This window comes from Dromaius novaehollandiae, chromosome 3 (genome assembly GCF_036370855.1).
Source record: "Dromaius novaehollandiae isolate bDroNov1 chromosome 3, bDroNov1.hap1, whole genome shotgun sequence".
NCBI lineage: Eukaryota > Metazoa > Chordata > Aves > Casuariiformes > Dromaiidae > Dromaius > Dromaius novaehollandiae.
The window spans coordinates 106459905-106478125 of NC_088100.1; the positions used below are offsets into that span (position 1 = coordinate 106459905).

Here is an 18221-nt window from a genome sequence, read left to right on the forward strand (position 1 = left end):
CTCAGTTAATTTAATGTTTCTATGACATTTTCTAGAGTTTGGCACTTGTGTAACCTGTAAAGATGACAGTTCATAAACAATATTTTGGCATTCACTACAGTAAAATAATTTCTACCTCTAAGCAGCAATTCCACTAGGATAGTTTTATAATATCAATGAAAATTTTGAATAGTAAATTTTTTAACATTTATTAAAATATTAAGCGCTCCAACGTAAATGATGGTAAATGAAATATTCAATCACACTTGTATTTCTTATAAAATATCCTTCATGAAGAGTCACAGTTTTATTTCCAAAGTTGTTTATGTCCAATATTATTTCACAGAAAGAAGATGATTAACAAATACTTTATCCTGGTTCTCTTTCACATATATGGTATTTCATTAAGCTGAACTCTTTTATGAAGTCTTTCGTGAAGAGAGTTCTGCTTACAATGGACAAGATAATGTCTTATGCCTCCATCCAAGGCGTAAAATATATTTCCTGTTCTAAGACTAGACAAATAATGTCTCCTCTTCTTTCATCTGCAGTGTTCCTCTCACTGTGGTGTGCTATCAAGCTACTCAGCAGAAATACTGGGAGGTCTTTCTTGTAATAACATGTCCCAGAGGCATCTGAGAAGAAATGCCTACACAGAGTGCCCCCTGTTTGGAGGATGATGTTGGAGATGCTTGCCACAGAGAATAGTCACTGTATGAGGTGGGGATGTCTGTCTGAAAAAAGAGGGTACATCAGGCAGCCCTTCTCTAGCAGCAGAATACTTCTGTAGTTCACAGTTTGAGGAGCTGGTTGCAAGAGAAGTTTGGCTGGTATCAAATGCTGCATCAGTTTTACTTTCATGCTTTAACTAAGTTGCACTTCATTAGGCTTCATCCACTACCATTTTAAAGAGCCAGGCAGTTACACAATAGAAGGGAGATATTTTGGCTTTAGTATGTGAGGTATAAATTAAATATCTTACAGTTGAATATCTATTGTAACTTATGGACTGCACTTTCTCATTCATTATATGTGTGAACTAAACAAATCTGGCTTTGACTCAAGTGAATTTTGGCATGTGTCAATGCCCTACTGGCCTTTAGGCCTTTCACAAGCATGTGATTCCACATTTTATGTGGCTATGTACTAGTGAATGGAATGCTTAAATAAATAGCAAATTGAGTCACTTAGCCTTGAATCAACAAGTACAGTGTCCCAAAAGAGATTCCCAACAATTTATAGCCACATATTGCAGAAGATTTATATTCAAAACTGATTTCAAGAGCTTCTAAGTTGAAGACTGGTGACATGGCAGGCAACCTCCTCTCCTAGCAAATTCTTAAGGTAGAGTGCATCAATCCAGCTGCATGAAACCTCAACGTGGACAGCTGAGCACTCTGTGCTCATAGCAAGAGTATGGCCTTATGTCAACAGCATTAAGAAATTCCTTTTACTGTCTCATTCTTTTCCTTTTCTCAAGAAAGAAAATGCTGATATTTAGAAATTAAAAATATCCTATCTTCTGTGCAGCAGGTTGGTTCATTATTAATGAGTTAGTCATGGGTAAAAAACAGCTTCCATGGAAACATTTGGTCTGTTTGAAAAGAAAAGTAATTATAGGGGAAAAAAGACAGAAAGCAAGTTTATGCACAAACCTCATATCACAATAAGTTCCTGTTAAGTATTTTTATAATGTAACAGTTAAAAATATTGTTCACTCTTTGTTCTTCTTATCATCACAGATCAGACAGGTAGTCCATACATTACAGGAAAGGTCTCTTTAATCAGTCTTTCTTCAACTGCCTACCTCTTTTAAAGTGGAAGGAGAGGCTGTTTCTAACTGAGGAATATGAACCTTATCCCACTGGAAATTTTGCCAAGGTCATCTGCTTTTTTTCCTGCCTTTCCCTCAGAAGAAAAAACATTCAAAAGGTACTTTTCCTTATGTGATTTAAGGTCATGATCATTTCTCATCATGCCAAGTCAGTTTGTGTTTTAAAAAAAGTCCCCCCCCCCAAAAAAAAAAGGGATGAAATGAATTAGGATGTGAAGAACTTTTCCTACTGCCAAAACCAGCCCTAAGGCAATTCAAGTGCCATCCTCTCAGTGTGTGTCTCTACCTCTCTGTCAGTCAGTATGCAGAGAGATTTGCAACTTGTCAGGAAAATACAATTTCTGGAAAATTGAAAATCTTCATAAGGAAAAACAAATTGAAATATTTAAATTCGGTTGACTGGAGTTAAAACACTTGTCAGTCCAGAAGTGCCATTAATTTCACGTTGATCTGTGTGTGTTGGCTTGAGCCAAAATACCTCATTCAGATTAGTTCAGGTGTCTCATACATCTGCTCTATCTCTTTAGAATACAACTTTCATGATACACCATAATTTTACATAGTAAAGAAGGAAGGTGGTGCATCAGAAGAACTGGGTGTGGTACACCATGCATGACAAATGCAGTTTACCTGGGAAGCATGTGAATGAGGCAGGGGAGTTACTAAACTTCAGTTCCCATGGAACAGTTTCATCACTCCCAAAGAAAAAGAGATCGGAGCAGGGTGTTGAGTGCTGAGGTTTGCAGTGAAAATTGACACTTTCTATTGCAAAGCAAATCTTTTTGTTGATTTTAAACAAAAATCGGTTAAATGCTAGTCAGATGGTAACCTCGCCAGACTTTGTGAGACAGTGGTTGTGTAAAATGACAGTATATATATTCATCAGTACTGTCTTGCTGTTGCACAGGTGGATGGGAAAGCTGGGGTGTTTTTTAAGCTCTGCTTTAAAAACTTAAGGGGCATGGCTGGATGAGGAAATAAATTGATTTGGCCTATAGTATTGTAACCCAAAACAGTAATTACAGTGAAATACATGCTTGAGCATCTGAGTCATATTTGTTGCATTGTAGCTCATGCAGAAAAGAAAACACACACATACAAGCAAAATCCATATTTTGACCACTTAAAAAGACCTTTTTGTCCACATGTATAGTAAACATTTCACTACTCCTCAGAGGGTGGTTGTGCTCTATCGCTTGATTTCTAAGAACACAACTATTTATTACCTGTAAGATGAATGAGAATGAATGCTGCTATGTCTATGAAAAATTTTAATAGCACCAGAACAGTATCTTGCACATTTAAGAGACATCTGTCCCAGAGGTGTTGCTTTTTCACAAGCTGGGCTTTTACCATGCTAATTCTCCTTTCAGAGACTGATTTGAAATTCACCAGAAACCACAGGACTTTTTCTAGTAATGTTAATGAGCTTTGGATCAGTCCTTCGATATTTTTGTTGTTATAGACTGAAGGAGAGACAATGCAGTGTTTTTCTGGGATTCTCTCAGACAATCATCTTTGCACTTACCTGTTCCCAGCAGAACTGGAATTTAAGTAGAAATGAATTAGTAGCTCATTGATTGGGAGACCAAAGATGGTTGTGATCTCACAAAGTGGGTCAATATGAAAATGACTGACACATTATTATCTTTGTTTTAATGGTGCCAGTGACAGTGAGAAGACACTGTGCTGTTTATAAGCTGACAGTTCTGTGGGCTTCCGCACCTCCCTGAGCTCCTATTCTTCTCTTTCTGTTTCAGTCCCAGCTGTTTCCTCTTTCATTCCTCTTTCCTGTTTCACTTCCTCTCCCTTGTTTCTTTTTATTGTCTTCTCTTTCTCTTACCTATCACTGTCATTGTCCTTTTCCTTTTAAGAAAAGTTCTTGTTCTTTCTGTTTGCTATACTTTCATATAGCCTTCTATCTTGCCCTTCAATTTCTCTTTCTTAATCTTGTAAAACAATCCCTGCAGTTTAAATTGAACTTGTTACCTCTGTCTGGTTGAAAGGATTTATTAAGAATTACTCTAGATTATGTCAACCAACTTTAACAAAAATGGCTTTTGATTTCATATCAGTTCAGATACTGACTAGTGCTCGTGGCTTTTTTCCCTTTATTGGATTTGACATAAATATCCACATTGTGATCCTTGCCAGAGTTTGTTTTCCCTTTTGTACAAAATGAAGAATACAATAATTTTGCCAGTAGATTTTGTGATCAGCAAAGTATTTGCACAGCCTAGTTTATTTTTCTAAACAAAAGAGGTGGGGCTAGAGTGATTCAGGGAACCCATTACACCCTCTCCTCTTAGCTCTCCTGCAGTCTCAACTGAAGTCGGTTGAATGGCCTCAATTTTACCCTATGAACCTATCCCTGAAAGAGGCAGGTTGCTCAGGTAAAGAGAGAATACTTTTCCCCAAATATTTATTTCATACAGGACTCAGGGCTTCCCACCGGTGCTCAGTGAAAAATCACCAGGCCCATGAGTTATTTCCTAGTATATGGACATAAAATATGTCCTTTGGCAGAGACAACACTTTGTTTTCCTATGGAAAAAGGAGGGAAAAAATTCTTATTGCACTACTGGGGCACACGCAGCTCTCAAGAGAAGTGCTCTGCATTCTGGAGCAAGCACGTGTGATGCAGCATTTACCACTGCATTAATAAATGAGAATCAGCAAATGCTGCAATCGAATGAAATATTGCAATTAGGCCAGAGTGCAAGGGTCATAATGCGCCTCCAGGCCTCACTAGAGCTGGGGTGAGCAGCTGTGATGGCTGAGAAAAGGTAGCTTGAACATTGTGTTGTTGTTAATGTAAGCTGAATGTCATGAAGGGGGGAGGCTGCTGGGGACAGTGCAATCCCAGCACTCCCTAAACCTCCCTTAAAGACCGCTGTATGCATCTGCTTCCACAGCTGCTGTTGCTAGGCCTGGGGAGTCATGGAGCTGGGTGGGAACTGGCTGCAGTTGACGTTTCCCCTGCTCAGTGCAAGTGATACCGCTAAGTGCAGGAGCCACACCGGTGGGTCTTCTCGTTTTTTGTGCTCACTGGACTTTCAATGGGCCAAGACAGTGGAGGTGGGCGAGAGCTGGATAAAGGAATTTGTGCCCTTGTGTGTCCCATCTGTTCAGAAAAGCATTAATCCTTACAAGAAGGCTGGTTGAACATCCTTGCTATTTATTTGTGTTGTATTTGTCTTTAAGGTCACCATCATCTAGACTGATGAGCCCATATCTTGCATCTTTGGAAAACCAGCCTCTTCTGCAGCTAATATAACTAAATATCCACCTTAGAGAGTCAAAGTTCACCTGAGGATCTATTACCACTCTCCAGGTTTCAGAAGAGTCTTTGCAAACCTTTTCGTATTTGACCTTTTCAGCCATCGCCTTGCAAAATTGGAGTCAACTAAGACAGGGAACTAGGTATAACTGTGGTAGTCCAGTATTGACTTTCATGGAGTAGTGCATGAGAAATAAGCAGTTGCACATGCTCTCCTTTTGCGTTTCTCAAGAAGTTTCAGACAGAGTCACTTAAAAGTATATCCATTCAGATGAGTCAACAGACCTCTGTGAGCAGTGCTGACAGTGTGCACTGACAGTCGGATCAGACTGCACATTGCATGCAGACAGCACACAAAGAAGCCAGTCCTGTATTAGAGAGGGGTTACTTCTGAGCACAACTGCCACTGAAGTCACACGCTGAGAATTTTGTTTATAAAATGAATTCCGTAGGTACAAGTCATCAGGAGAAGAAAAAGCCCCATGGACGGTATTATATAATCCAGATAAATTTACTAATAGGGGATTTTCCAGTGGAAGAAACCTTACATCATGCTTAAGCAAGTAAAAATAAACCTGGCAATTGCATTTGTTCAAAATACAAGAAAAATCTTGATGAACTACTAGTTACATTTTTTTGGCTAATTATTAGTCATGGTGAGCATTGTGATGTTAGTTGCAAATTTATTCCATAACTGTATGCTAACCTGAATATTAAAGTAACATAGAAGTTCAAAATTGGTTTCTTTGTAAGACTCACTGTTTCCAGAGAACAATACATTTTCCTTTCCTAATTATTCCTGATGTTTTAGCCATATTGAACATCTTACAACCTTCTTCAGAGAAGAAAACAGCAGTGTGGTTTGGAAACAAACAAGTAACTTGTGAGGTAAAAATAGTCAGAGTAAACTCTGTTGGGTTTGTATACAAACCTCCCCTTTACTCCAGATACATTTCAAAAGCCTTCCTATAGTTGGAAAAAGAACAGTAGTCACTGTATTTTACGTCTGATGGTCACTAGTGAAAGAAGATGTGGTTTAGTGCTAGTAGACAAGTTTTTTAAACAGCACAGAAGAAGCAAAAATTGTTCACCATGTTTACGTTGGGTGAAAAAAAATGTCAACATAGAAAAGAAGCCAAAGTGTGACTGAAAGGACATACTGTGGCTTTGAGAACAAAGCAGACAGATAAGATGCAAAGCCTCCAAATCTGTTGTCTAGAAACAAAACCTTTATTTTCAGAGAGAGAAAAAAAAAATCTTCATCACAGGTCTATGTTACCTTAGATTTAAAAAGGAATACTCAAGTAGATTAGGTAATTTACTGATTCACAACATGCCATTGCTTATCAGTGAGATGTATTGTGCAGTATCCATGACTTTCCATTGCTGAATGGTAGAATTATCCAGAGAGGGAAGTGTGTTTGGGTTTGGCAAAACCTCACTAGCTACTTTTTACAAAACCTTACAGATAGGTCCATGTGAACTAGCTCCATCTGAGCAAACAAAAGTTTGTGGTAGAGAGGAGTTATTTTGATAAAAATGGAAGGCCTCTGAACTTCTACTGTACTGAGAGCCAAATATAAGGTGGGTTCATTGGGTGTCAGTTACGGCTAATATGTGCTGATCTTACACCCAAGATAAGTCAGAACAGCTTTAGACCAACTGGCTGTGAGTCCCCAAGGGCCAGATAAGAATGAGGGAAACACAGATGTTTCTTTTCCTTAACACATCTTTTGCTGGGGATGGACAGTGGATCATATAGAAATTGGCCAGTACTCGTTGCAGCTGTCTAAATTTGGCCATTCCCTTCCCTTCCACCCCCAACGTCTGCTCTTTCCAAGTAGCAAATGGAGCATCTCAGAGAAACAGAACTGACCTGCAAAGTCCACATCAGGTACAGGTGTTTCCCACTGGGGCAGGTCATTCCTCTACCACCTTCACCTTTGCCAAAGGGATTTGCCAAAGGAAATAATTCCTGTCATGGGTTAATTCCTCTCGTTATGCTGAGCCTTGGCATTACTTGCCTCTTAACTACTTCTTTCAGCTGGGAGAGAATCAGCCAACTCCTGCAATTCTCAAGCTTATTCCAGGTTTCTCCAAAAACAGGCCTGCTGTTGGAACTGTTACTTCTCAGTAAATAAAGGTAGCAAAGTCTGTCTGTTGGGTTTACCCTAGATACTAGAACAGCTTAGAAAGGGAAATAGCAAGTTTGATCATGGCAGCCTCTTGTCGGTCCCAGCTGGCAACAAGAAGGACTGAATACAGCTGTAGAGGTCTTCGCTAAAACAACATCTCAGCATCCCTAAGCAGAAATCTGGAAAAGCTACATCAGCTGGCCTAGATCCTCAGAGGACTACAGCTTCCATTCACTGGGAATGAACCAACCAAACAGGCTCAACAAAACAGGGCTTCTCTGGAGGGATGAAAATGTAGATGCACCTCCCAGATGACCACCGGCTCCTCTCTGCAATTTCATAGGGTGCATGAACTAGAATTGAAAGCCCTTTTCCTGGATGCACTCTGCTAGCTGACTCCACTCACAGTTCCCTTGGTCATCTGTAAGTAAAAAGCTGGAAGTCTCTTACCCAGTTTAGGCTGCTGGGAAGAGGGATCTTGTCACAGCTGAACTTCCTCTCAATATAAATTTTGAATGTGATTTTCAGTTCCTGTCCTATCAAAGAAAGTTACAAATACATAGGTAGAGACTGTGGATGCACTGATATAAACACTGAATAGTTTGGTCTGTACTCTCTCTCAGTTCATGTTAGGTATGAGAAGACAAGAAGCTTTTTTTTTTTTTTTTTTAGTCTATCTGAGTTTGTTGAGCTACCCCTTAAAAAAGCACATTAGCACTTAAGCTCTTCAAATATTAAATGGAAACACTGACACAATAAACACTGTACCACTCAACTACAGTTTTTTTTCCAGAGCAGAACTGGCCCTTAACATCACCTTGTTTTGGCAGATTTTCAGAACAAGCAGAAGAGAGAGTTAAGGGCCTTCGCTGAGACTGCTCTGACACTAAGTCACAGACAAGTCCATTCCAAACTGAAGAGCATCTCACCATGGGACATAATACAAGCGTCAGATTGAAAAAACAGCCACTTAAAACTAACTGGCTCAGTGTGGACATTTGGGTTTAGAACCATAAATTGCTAATTTAAAAAATACCCTTGCACTTTGGAGACTAACACTGACAACCAGTGTATAATATCCCACCAGCAGAATATGAAAGGAAAAAATCTGTCTTGGATGGAATGTGTGGGAAGTGTATGCCTCCGAATTTGCCTCTGAATCTTGAACATTCATTCCCCCTGACCTTTCTTCATAGTGCATGTTCCAGAATCTGAAATCTGATTCCACATCACTCTAACTTTGCATAAAAATACTTCTGATAGTTTTGTAATGTAAGAATATTAACTTACAATTTGGATTTTCTTCGTAAGAAGTATTTACACGTTCTTTTTTCATGCTGACCTTTGGCTTTGGGTGATGATGCCAATAACCTTTTTGCCAATGTACTGATGTAAAAGGGGAAAAATGGGGGGGGGGGGGGAGGGTAGGGGGAGCAGAGTGCAATACTACTGTCCTAGCAATTGGATCCAGCTGGCCTCCTCAAATACATTCAGCCACAGGGAGGGGGGAAACAACAAAAAACAACTTAAACATAAAAGACATGATTTCCAAAGGTTTTGTGCACCAACAGCTTTTACGCATTTGAACTAAGTGTTCTGCATGTTTGGAAATCAGTCCCAGGAGTGGAATTACTCTGTGCCAATAGTATTACAGGACAGCTATTCCTAATTCCCTGGTTCATCCCCTCACATTTTTCATGTTATGTTAAAGTTCTTTTACATTGGAATCAAAAGGATATTTATGCCTACCTTTCTTTCCTAAACCTTTCTTCCCCATATCCCTCTTCCCTCCTCCATTCTGGTTTTCCCCCTGTGTTTGTTTCTGCTTGATTGGCTGCTGGTCTGATACTTGTGGGGAAACTAAAATCATGAAATCATGAGGTCCTGGCTTTCACAATGCATAAAAGAAATGACTCTGTGGCTTCAGGCCATTTTTTAATAACTGGTGTGGTTCTTGTTGTTGTGACAAAGACTTGTATTAGCTTGGCTGAGAGCACCAGGCTCATTTTACATGTCCTACACAATAGCCATCACTGGGAAATAATTATGAGGATCTCTGGAGTTGAGCTGGTGACCTAGATGTGAAAACTTTCCTTATCTGTCATCACTTACCAGAACTTCTCTTTGAAGTGTTCAGCTGCATCATTTCGGTCTTGGCATTGGATGGTAGGCACTGCCAAAGAGCTTAATTTGGACAGAGAAAATAAGACATGAAATGAGGTATGTTTCTGCTGACTCAGATCATAACAGCAGGCAGCCTGGGAGTTTTTAGCCCTGCTGTTTGTCCCAGAGTACTGTTAGAGATGTGTTTGTTTGTAAGAAGGAGCTAGGAACATTACCAAAGTTGGGTGGTATCAGAGGGAATCGAGGTTTACAGAAGTGAGAAGCATACACAAATACCTTGTCTTACTCAGTACAGCTGCAAGACTGTCACCCTAAGGCCAGAGGGATGCACAGTAGCATCATTTTACTTCCTCTAAAGGCTCATGTACAGTCAAGTATGTCTGGATCTGAACAGAATCATGGGTCTGTCTAACTTTTGGTTTCATTCATACCTCAGGCTGCTCTGCTCGCATACAACTACAGAAGGTCTCTCTATTTTCTGAAGGAAGTTAAAAGGCTGTGCACACTCCGGTGCAAAATAAAGGGAGATGGAGTCCATGCTCAACAGCAGCGCCGTCCTAAAGCAGTCCAAGGAGGCCCCAAGGCCATGGGGCCCATGCCCATGCACAGCCACACTGTCTTGTGCTCTGCAAGTGCCTCTAAGCCCCGGGAAGGGCTGTGACAGAGCAAACAGGCCTGCAGGTGACCAGAGATAGGAGGGAGAATGACAGGGGAGAAGGAAGCAGTGGCATTTGGAAAGAATTCAAGGAGTGGAGGTGGACAACACTCCTCACCCCAAAATATCCTTTAAGGCTCTTTTGACTGCTCAAAATTTGGGTTCAGCAATATTGCCAACCTCAAGCTTTAATAAGTACTTGGGCAAATCTTGGGAAGTCAATGTGATTGAATTAAAATCATGAGACGGGAAAGACAATGAATTATTTTTTCTTTTTATTTACCTTCTGATGTTGCCTCAGATGCAATTCATTTCACAGGTTTTATTCTGCAGCTGTTTTCTCATCTCTTTTCTAGGACCCTTAAGAAAAAAGCAAAAACATTAAGGAACTAAAAAAAAAAAATCCTGAGTCAGATCCTCAAAGGGCATGAGTCACCTTAATCCTGATGACTTTAAAAAAGACAAAACCAGAACACTCAGCTCTTCCCTATTCCAAATATTCAGGCTTTGGCTGAATACTAAAGATTTGTCATGTAAAAAACTGCAGTGGTGTCATTTGAAACCAGAAGATGAGAAGTTCCTTCTATGTCTCATGCTCAGCTAATCACCTCCATCTTCTATGATTCGTTACCTTCATGCAGCTGAGTGACGAGCATGGTCTAGGGTGGGAAACGTAGCTTGGGCAAGGTGGGGGGCCCTCCTGGAAGCACAGACATTATATCTTTTTGTTAGAGCTGGGCAAACATAGAGGGAATTTTGTTGGATTTCTGGGGATACTTTTTATCAAATTTCTGTTGAAGGAGTAAATACTCCTTTGCAAGCTCTAAGTTGAGGTCTTCTTTGACATTCACCCAAAGGATATTCTGCCATGGACTTTGGCCCTAAACTTCATTTGCTTCACAGGATGTTATTCATCCTCTCTTATCAGTTTGTTCCAAGCAGGTGTGACAGGACTACATTTCCAGCCAGACCTCCAAGTTAGTCCTTTCTGTATGTATGATTTTGTTTTGCATATGTTTCAATGGAATTGAAACCAGAATTTTTAGTATTGTATAAAATTGTTTTTAAGTGAACTCATCATCAGGACCATGCTTCTTAAAATACTCCAGAGAGAATGAAGGAGAAAGTAGTATTTAGGGAGTGAGACAAGAGACGATGAGACTTCGCCTTCCAGTTTGGCTTCCTGGTATTTTGTAAGAGTGCACTCCTACATGTTCAATCTTTTTTAGCATAAATTATTTTCAGTATGGGGGTTTCATCAAACTTTTCTTTGGAATGGTTGGAGCATTTCTTTTATTTTGCAGACCAAAGATATCATTTCTTTCTCATTTTGATTGCTCTTATGTCAGGCCTTTAACTGAAAAGCTGAACAAAGTTTGAGATCTAACTGCAGTTTAACGTAACACTTATCTATGCTGCTGTTCACACTGTAAGAGGTAATTTTGAATGGTTAAAGCAGCTGGATTCCATTACAGAAAAGCAGAGAACTCAAAATGGACTTTGTAAGTATATTTTTGTGGAATTCAGGCAGCTGCCTTAGTCACCCCTGGGCCTTATTTTTTCAAAGATCTTTAGTATCAGCTTAAGTTAGAAATTACAAAATTGTTCCCTCTTCTGTCCCGGAAAAGGAATTTCTTTTGGATGAATATTAAGAAATAGTCAAAAGCACAGATATTTCTGCTTTTGCGTTTTTAATAATAAGTTTTATTGCAATAAGTGCTAAATCAAGAAAACTCTCTTCCATATGTGCTGAATAACCATTTCCATTTTTTTCTACACATAACATTTGTTTTAGAATGCTGCAGTTTACAAATCAAATAGTTTCTCACAGAGATAGTATGTTTTTATTCCATTTGTCCTTTTTCAAATATTCCAAACCTCTGTGGTTTTGTCATTAAAAGTCCAATTGGCAGATATATACTGAAACTTTATGTTTTCCAGCTGGGCAACTGCCAGTTACACATACTCATTATTATTCATATGACCATTATAGTGTTCATCACAACTGTGTAGGATAATTTCATGTGGCTTACACAGTCAGTACGCTGTGATCTACAGCAGATATTGTCCTGAAAGCATTGGAACTTCGCTATTCTTAAACTCTGAGGACATTTAGATTTAGATCTAAGCCTCCTGACTCGCCCCTTTGTTTAGGATAAAGCTAATGAAAACCCTGACCAAGATTTCTGGAAGTCGCTAGTGGGTTTAGATGCTTTCATTCAGGAGATTCTCAGTCTGGAATATTTTGGTGTTGAGAAGGGATGGATGGGGTTTCTCTCTCCTATCATTCATGGCAGTTTTACCTCCCTGTAGTTTTATTGACTGTGTTGGAGTTACTTTTAACTTACACTGATTGCAGAGCAGTGATGGGCTCTCATTCCCATTGCAAATGTACAGAATTTCATCTTTTAAATCACAGGGTTATTTTGGTGGGGTTTTAAATTGTGAAAAATTCTAAATCCTCAAAGCTTTCTTTTCCCCTCTTGCTGTAGTTAGAAATGACCACACAAAGAGTACTCACTCTTGGACAGAAATTTTGTATGCCAAATTATAAATCACTAAATGAAAAAGAATGTCAGAGAAGATGAGCAGAGTCTAAACCGTAACTATCCTAGTGGGTGGTACTATTATACTAGGCTAATTTATTGTAAAGCTTCTACTGACATGAGCATATTTCTGTTGTCTGACAGAGTAGTTTACGAAGGATACCAGAACTTTTCCATTAAGTCACTTCCGCAGTATTCATATCATGACCCCACGTTATATGAAAAGCATGATTGTGCAATTTGTGAGGCACAAAAACCTTAAACTCCTAGATTTGTAGCTGTTACTAATTTTTTACTTTTTTATTTGTTATTGTAAAAAGAAAGGAGATTGATGAATGGACACTTAGAGAGGTCTTTATTATTGGGATAGTAAGAGCAACACCAAGTGCCATGAGAGAACAAGAAACCAAGCTCTTATCTTCCCTCCTTTGTATATATAGGCCCTATTTCCATCGGCTTTTCTGCACTTAAATACTTGGCTGGAACAAGATCCTATGCAGGAGCAAATTGGGTGGATGCAGATGGATTTCCCCCTTGATTTGCAATCAAGAAGGCAAGCAGATATATCCAGCTGTTCTCATTTCCCCCAGGAAATATGGTCATCCAAGCTGAGAATATTGCCTTTCAGGGCAAAATAAACCCTGCAGGAGTGGGGTAAGGAGCACAGAGAGCCCATCACCAATTAGCTCCCGTGGCTAGCAGCAGGATGGTTCAAGGACCTTTGCTTAGTCACTTTTGCCCACCTCCAGGTTTAAAGGACAACATTTTGAAGGATTTGTCTGATTAACAATGAGACTTGCATCACTTTAGTTAAACATTTTGCTTCCAGTTCAATGTGCTACCCTCCTTTAGGTCAATCTACTGTGGATGGTGTTCTCAACTAAGAAAAATGTACAAGGCACGTTTTTGATGGAGTTCTTGGCAAATCGTTTGATTACATTCCCTGATATTCAACAGATGTCTGCAACCCACATGGCAAACAGATCCATGAAGGCAGTAGCTCACTGTAGCACTTGATATGAAGAAGCGATATATAACATTTAATGGAAATAATCTATTATGTATGCAATCTATTATGTATCCCACAGCTTAACTCTGCATTAAAAACGTATTTTTGGGGACAGCCAATAGTATACTGACCAATTTAATTTGTACTTTACTTCAAATCTTATCTAAATGTTTGAAGCTTCAATATGAGGGACCTTCGGACTTTAAGGAACTATAAAATGAACCAGACATCACTTCTGTTTAAAGATAAATTTGAAAATTAAACCATTGTTCATTGCAGATGTACATTCCAGCCCAGGAATGTAACTGGGGAAGTAGAGAGGAAAAATAATCAGAAGCGTTTAAGTATTTTCTGAAATGTGAATTTGGACCTGAGTTTTCCAGCATTGTTTTCTTTTTAATAAACATTAGCTCAAGTCAAATTTATTTATGGTACCCAAGAAAAATTCCAGTTGATTCTGCTAACATGATTATCAGAATTCTCCTACAAGTGTATTCTAGTTGTTGTTGAATCTTAAATGCAACCATAAGATAATTGTTGACAGTCATTGGCTTTCTTCTTGGTGCCCAATTAAAGTTCAAATCCTAATGTTGTCACATAAATGAGCACTAAAATTTGGCTCACTCTCCTAATAGAAAACAATATCTTCTTCAACCCTTATGTGATGTGTAGTTAGTAAAAATAGGTTTGATATAAACTTTTTTTGTTATACCTTTTAGCTTCATTTTTAGTCTTTGTTTTCATGTATGTATATGAATAAGATCCACACATATAGAATTTTCTGCATCCCTTATCAGAAATAAACCTTAGTATTAAATGCATTGGAATTCTACACTAATAATTATCTCTTAATCCCTATGTATCATATCTGTTGATGAGCAGAAATGTGGTAAAAGAAACACAAGAACATTTAATCCTGCTGTTCACTCTTTTTTTTTCCTATTCCATTAAATAACTTAAAGGATGGAAACTGACCAAATATTTTAGGAGAAAAAAAAAGAATAAATTTTTATTTGTCTCATTCTGAATATGTAAAATATGTTGTGACTATTTAGAAAGACACTCCTAGGATAGGGGCAGATCCAACCTCTGTGGATTTGAATGATGATAATTCTTCCTTAGACATTCCACCTATCCAGTAGCTTGGTACTTTTTATTGTTATTATTCAGGAGAAATAACAAGGTTTTCATTTCTTTGTGAGAGTGGGTAGCCTTAGCTATACAGTACGTCTTGAACTGTTACTAGTGTTCACAGGAGGACTGCCCAAAGAATGTGGAAATAGTTCAGAAATATTCCACTGACTTTGGAAAACATCCAAGTTTTTGGAGTGCTTTATTTTTTTATGTATTAAGTTTAGAGGCAAAATGTAAATTTTACGAGTATGCCTTTTCATGTTTATTCTAGTTGAAATGTATTTATATAAGAGAACCAAACTATATGCATTCAATACATCCAGCCATTTCATGGCAATATGTTATCAGAAGTCTCAGGTATGTTGATTCTTCACACTAAGTAAAACTTGTTGGTACTGGGTGTAGTATTTAGAGGTTTAATAAGGGGAAATAGTGTATCCAGTTCCATTTATCAGTATTATAGTTGTGTCTGAAGAACTGAGATTCAATAATAGGCAAATATCTGTTTCTTCCCTTTCAGATCTTTTAAACAGTCTTTCTAGTGCACTTGTTCTGATGGCCAGGCATGCAATGATACAGAATGGCATTCCATTCTTGACGTGCAAAAGAGAAGACAGCCAACTTTTCATAAGCATTGCTTGTTTTGTGGGTAACATCTTACCGTTGTTTAAATTTATTAAAAACAGGTATTTATGGAATAAATTTATCACTCTTTGGCTGTCACTGTCTCATCAAAAATCTCAACTTTACACACAATTTACTTCTTGACAAATCTTTTTCTTGGGGTTTCAGAATATTGTGAAAGGACAAGACCAGATGTTTGAAGAGTTTTGTCACTACCAGCTGTTTTTCCTGATGAGCACTCAAAAAGCACGTAGGCATACTAATCAAATATCATCACTGGAAGTCCACAAGGAATTCTTTGTTAGTAATACTGTCTTCTTCAAAGTATAATGTAACAGTCCCTCATGAGATAATATTTAGACTTTTTGTTGTGTAATGTTTGTAGTATTTGTTTTCATTCCTCATACTAGAAAAACTCCAATTTGACCTTTTATTGTAGAGTTACTTGTACAGTATTCCACATCAGTTAAAATCACAGTGGTGTAAGTTAGGTGAAATAGGGCAAATAGTCCATACATGTTATTTGTATACATAGCATATGTTTGCACCCTATTCATTATTAGTAGAGGACTGTAATTATGTGTTTGACATCACTGGCAAAGCTTCATATAAGCATACATGTTGCATGTGAAAGACCACCATGTGCACCTCATATTCCTTGTAAACAGTGATAATGAAAACTTTCCAGAAGTTGCTACTCCATCTCCTAACTGTAGAGGTCTACAGTTCTGTTAATATTTGTCAAATTAAGGTATTCATGAAGGGGACAGTGTGAGAGAAGAAATGTCCCCATCCTGCAATGCTGAAGTCAATAGCCAGTTTGCTGTTGATTTCAGTGGAAGCAGCGATGAATCCTGTTTTTACCTGTGTTTGTTGAACTGTAAGAACATGATCGTACACTACTGAAACCAAAGGAAACTTATCAGCAGTTTGAATAGTGACTGAATAAGGCTCCTTGTACTCTTAGGCCACACTTCTGGTTTGGCTTTAATGAGGACCAGATGAGATCGAGGCGTAGAAATACATCCACGAGTCTCTGAGTGAGATTTGTCTCTGAGACTAACTTTTCAGAGCACAAGCCTACCCCAGAACTGGAGTGCAAATCGAAGGTGGCAGCTCTTACTCTCCATAACATAATGCAGCAGAAACAATGAATCAGATAGACTCACTAGGCTCTTTTGAATAGGAACTCATGTCAGGGAAGAAAATATATAAGCCAATTATTAGCAGGCACTTCTTTTTCTATCTACACTGCATTTCAGATTTTTTATAGCAAGATGTTGTGTTTCTGGTTGTATAAATTGTGTTAATGGTTGCTGTGTTTTTGTCCAGAAGGGGCTAGAAGGTGATATGAATTCTGTTGCAGTTGATATAATTGATGAAGCTGGTACAGTGCTTTGGGATTACACAAGACAGACCATTTATAGATCTGTAATGATGTTAACACCATTGTGGTTTTCTTCTTTTTCTTGACCTGTCTTTGTCCTTCTTATCTTTAGTCTGGAACCAGATCACAAGTGGAATCTTACTTTCTAAATGTGAAAAGCACTGGCTGTTCTCCTGGCAGCTACTGGCACCTAATACTTCAGCAAATGTCTCACAGTACTCATTCTCTTCTTTGATTTCTATCATCTGAAAATTTTTCTGTGGCTTGCTGTAAGTGTGCAGTACTGAGAAAATCCTTAGAATCAAGTAATTTTTCCATTTTGGAGAGGATACTCAATTAACCTATCTTCTTTTAGTACAATTAAAGCTTAATGTTTTCCTGTTAGAGAGAAAGGAGGAGGCAGTTTCCAGTCTGTGTGACACTGCTGTGGTTTTGCTCTATCCCTGCAGATTTCACTGAATTTTGAAGGAGGATCAAAACAGGCATGAAGACACCTGTAGGCTGTTTTTTGGCCAATTAAATTCAGAGTCCAATTCAAAGGTCCTGGCAATGACCCAGCTGCCTCAGAAACCGTCTCTTTGTTCAGGTCTAAAGGAACAGCTGCAGTCTGTAAGACTGTTTCAGTGAGAGTTTCCAAGATCATATTCACAAAGGGTCTTGGGGATCCTTGCCTGCAGAATTTATGCATGCTGAGAATCAGGTTGACTCTTCTTTAAGGTTCCAGTATAAGAAACAGTGTTTTGGGACTTCCTACTGGAGACAGACTCTCCAAGCAATGCTCGCCTTGAGGCAGACCAGCTGGGGCAGCATCTGTTATCCTTTTCCTTGCTATGATCTTCCCTAGTGGGAAAAGGTGAAGTCTAGTGATGAACGAAGCAGATTGGGAATCAGGTCTCCTGAGTACACTTCCAACATCAGGATGCATGCAGCATGTAAGCGGCTAACAGGTGCTTTTTGAACTAGAGATACAGATGGCTCCACCTGTGTTTATGAGGCCTCTTAGCTCCACTTGTCTCTGTCACATATATTTAATTTCCTGTACAGTGCTCACTTTAAGCCATAAAGTTTGTATCTGCATTGTTCTGGAAAAACATGCTTGGCAATACCTGGGAGACCACATTCCCTCACTAACTGCACTGCCATGCCACGAGAGCTCCCCCTCAGGTGCTGCAGCCATGCCTTTTCAAAATGTTTGGGGCAAATCGCGTCTTCAGCCTCCTGGTGTCCTGTGCCGTGTGTCCTGGCACAGGAGCGTCAGGGGCCCTCCGGGGAGGCTGCTCCCTGCGTCACAGAGACAGCCCTCAGTCAGGCCACACGGGAAGAGCTGCCACACATCTTTAACTGTGCAAGTGTGTTCCCGTGAGCCACTGATTCTCCAAAAGCACAGCTTGAGCGTGAAGGATAGGGCATGCGGAGAGCTGAAATTTACCTACCAACAAATTGCCTGTGAGTCTTGGGTGGCATTGGCCAATCACAGTGCATTTTCCCACAGTGTGATTTTTGTCTGTCACTGT

The 18221-nt window shown here is 39.1% G+C and overlaps 1 protein-coding gene across 6 annotated transcripts in view; it reads left to right on the top strand.

The window, feature by feature from the left end:
• LYPLAL1 (lysophospholipase like 1) overlaps positions 1-13676 on the top strand; it is a 78582-nt gene extending 64906 nt beyond the window's left edge. For 3 of the 6 annotated variants that reach the window (XR_010388579.1, XR_010388580.1, XR_010388578.1), the window contains one exon: positions 5018-5830. The gene's annotated coding sequence lies outside the window, so the exon portion shown is untranslated. Of the gene's footprint in view, positions 1-530; positions 1912-5017; positions 5831-12993 lie in introns of those variants that run through there. The other 3 variants (XR_010388582.1, XR_010388581.1, XR_010388583.1) reach the window with 3 other exon arrangements.
• The last annotated feature ends 4545 nt before the right edge of the window (positions 13677-18221 follow it).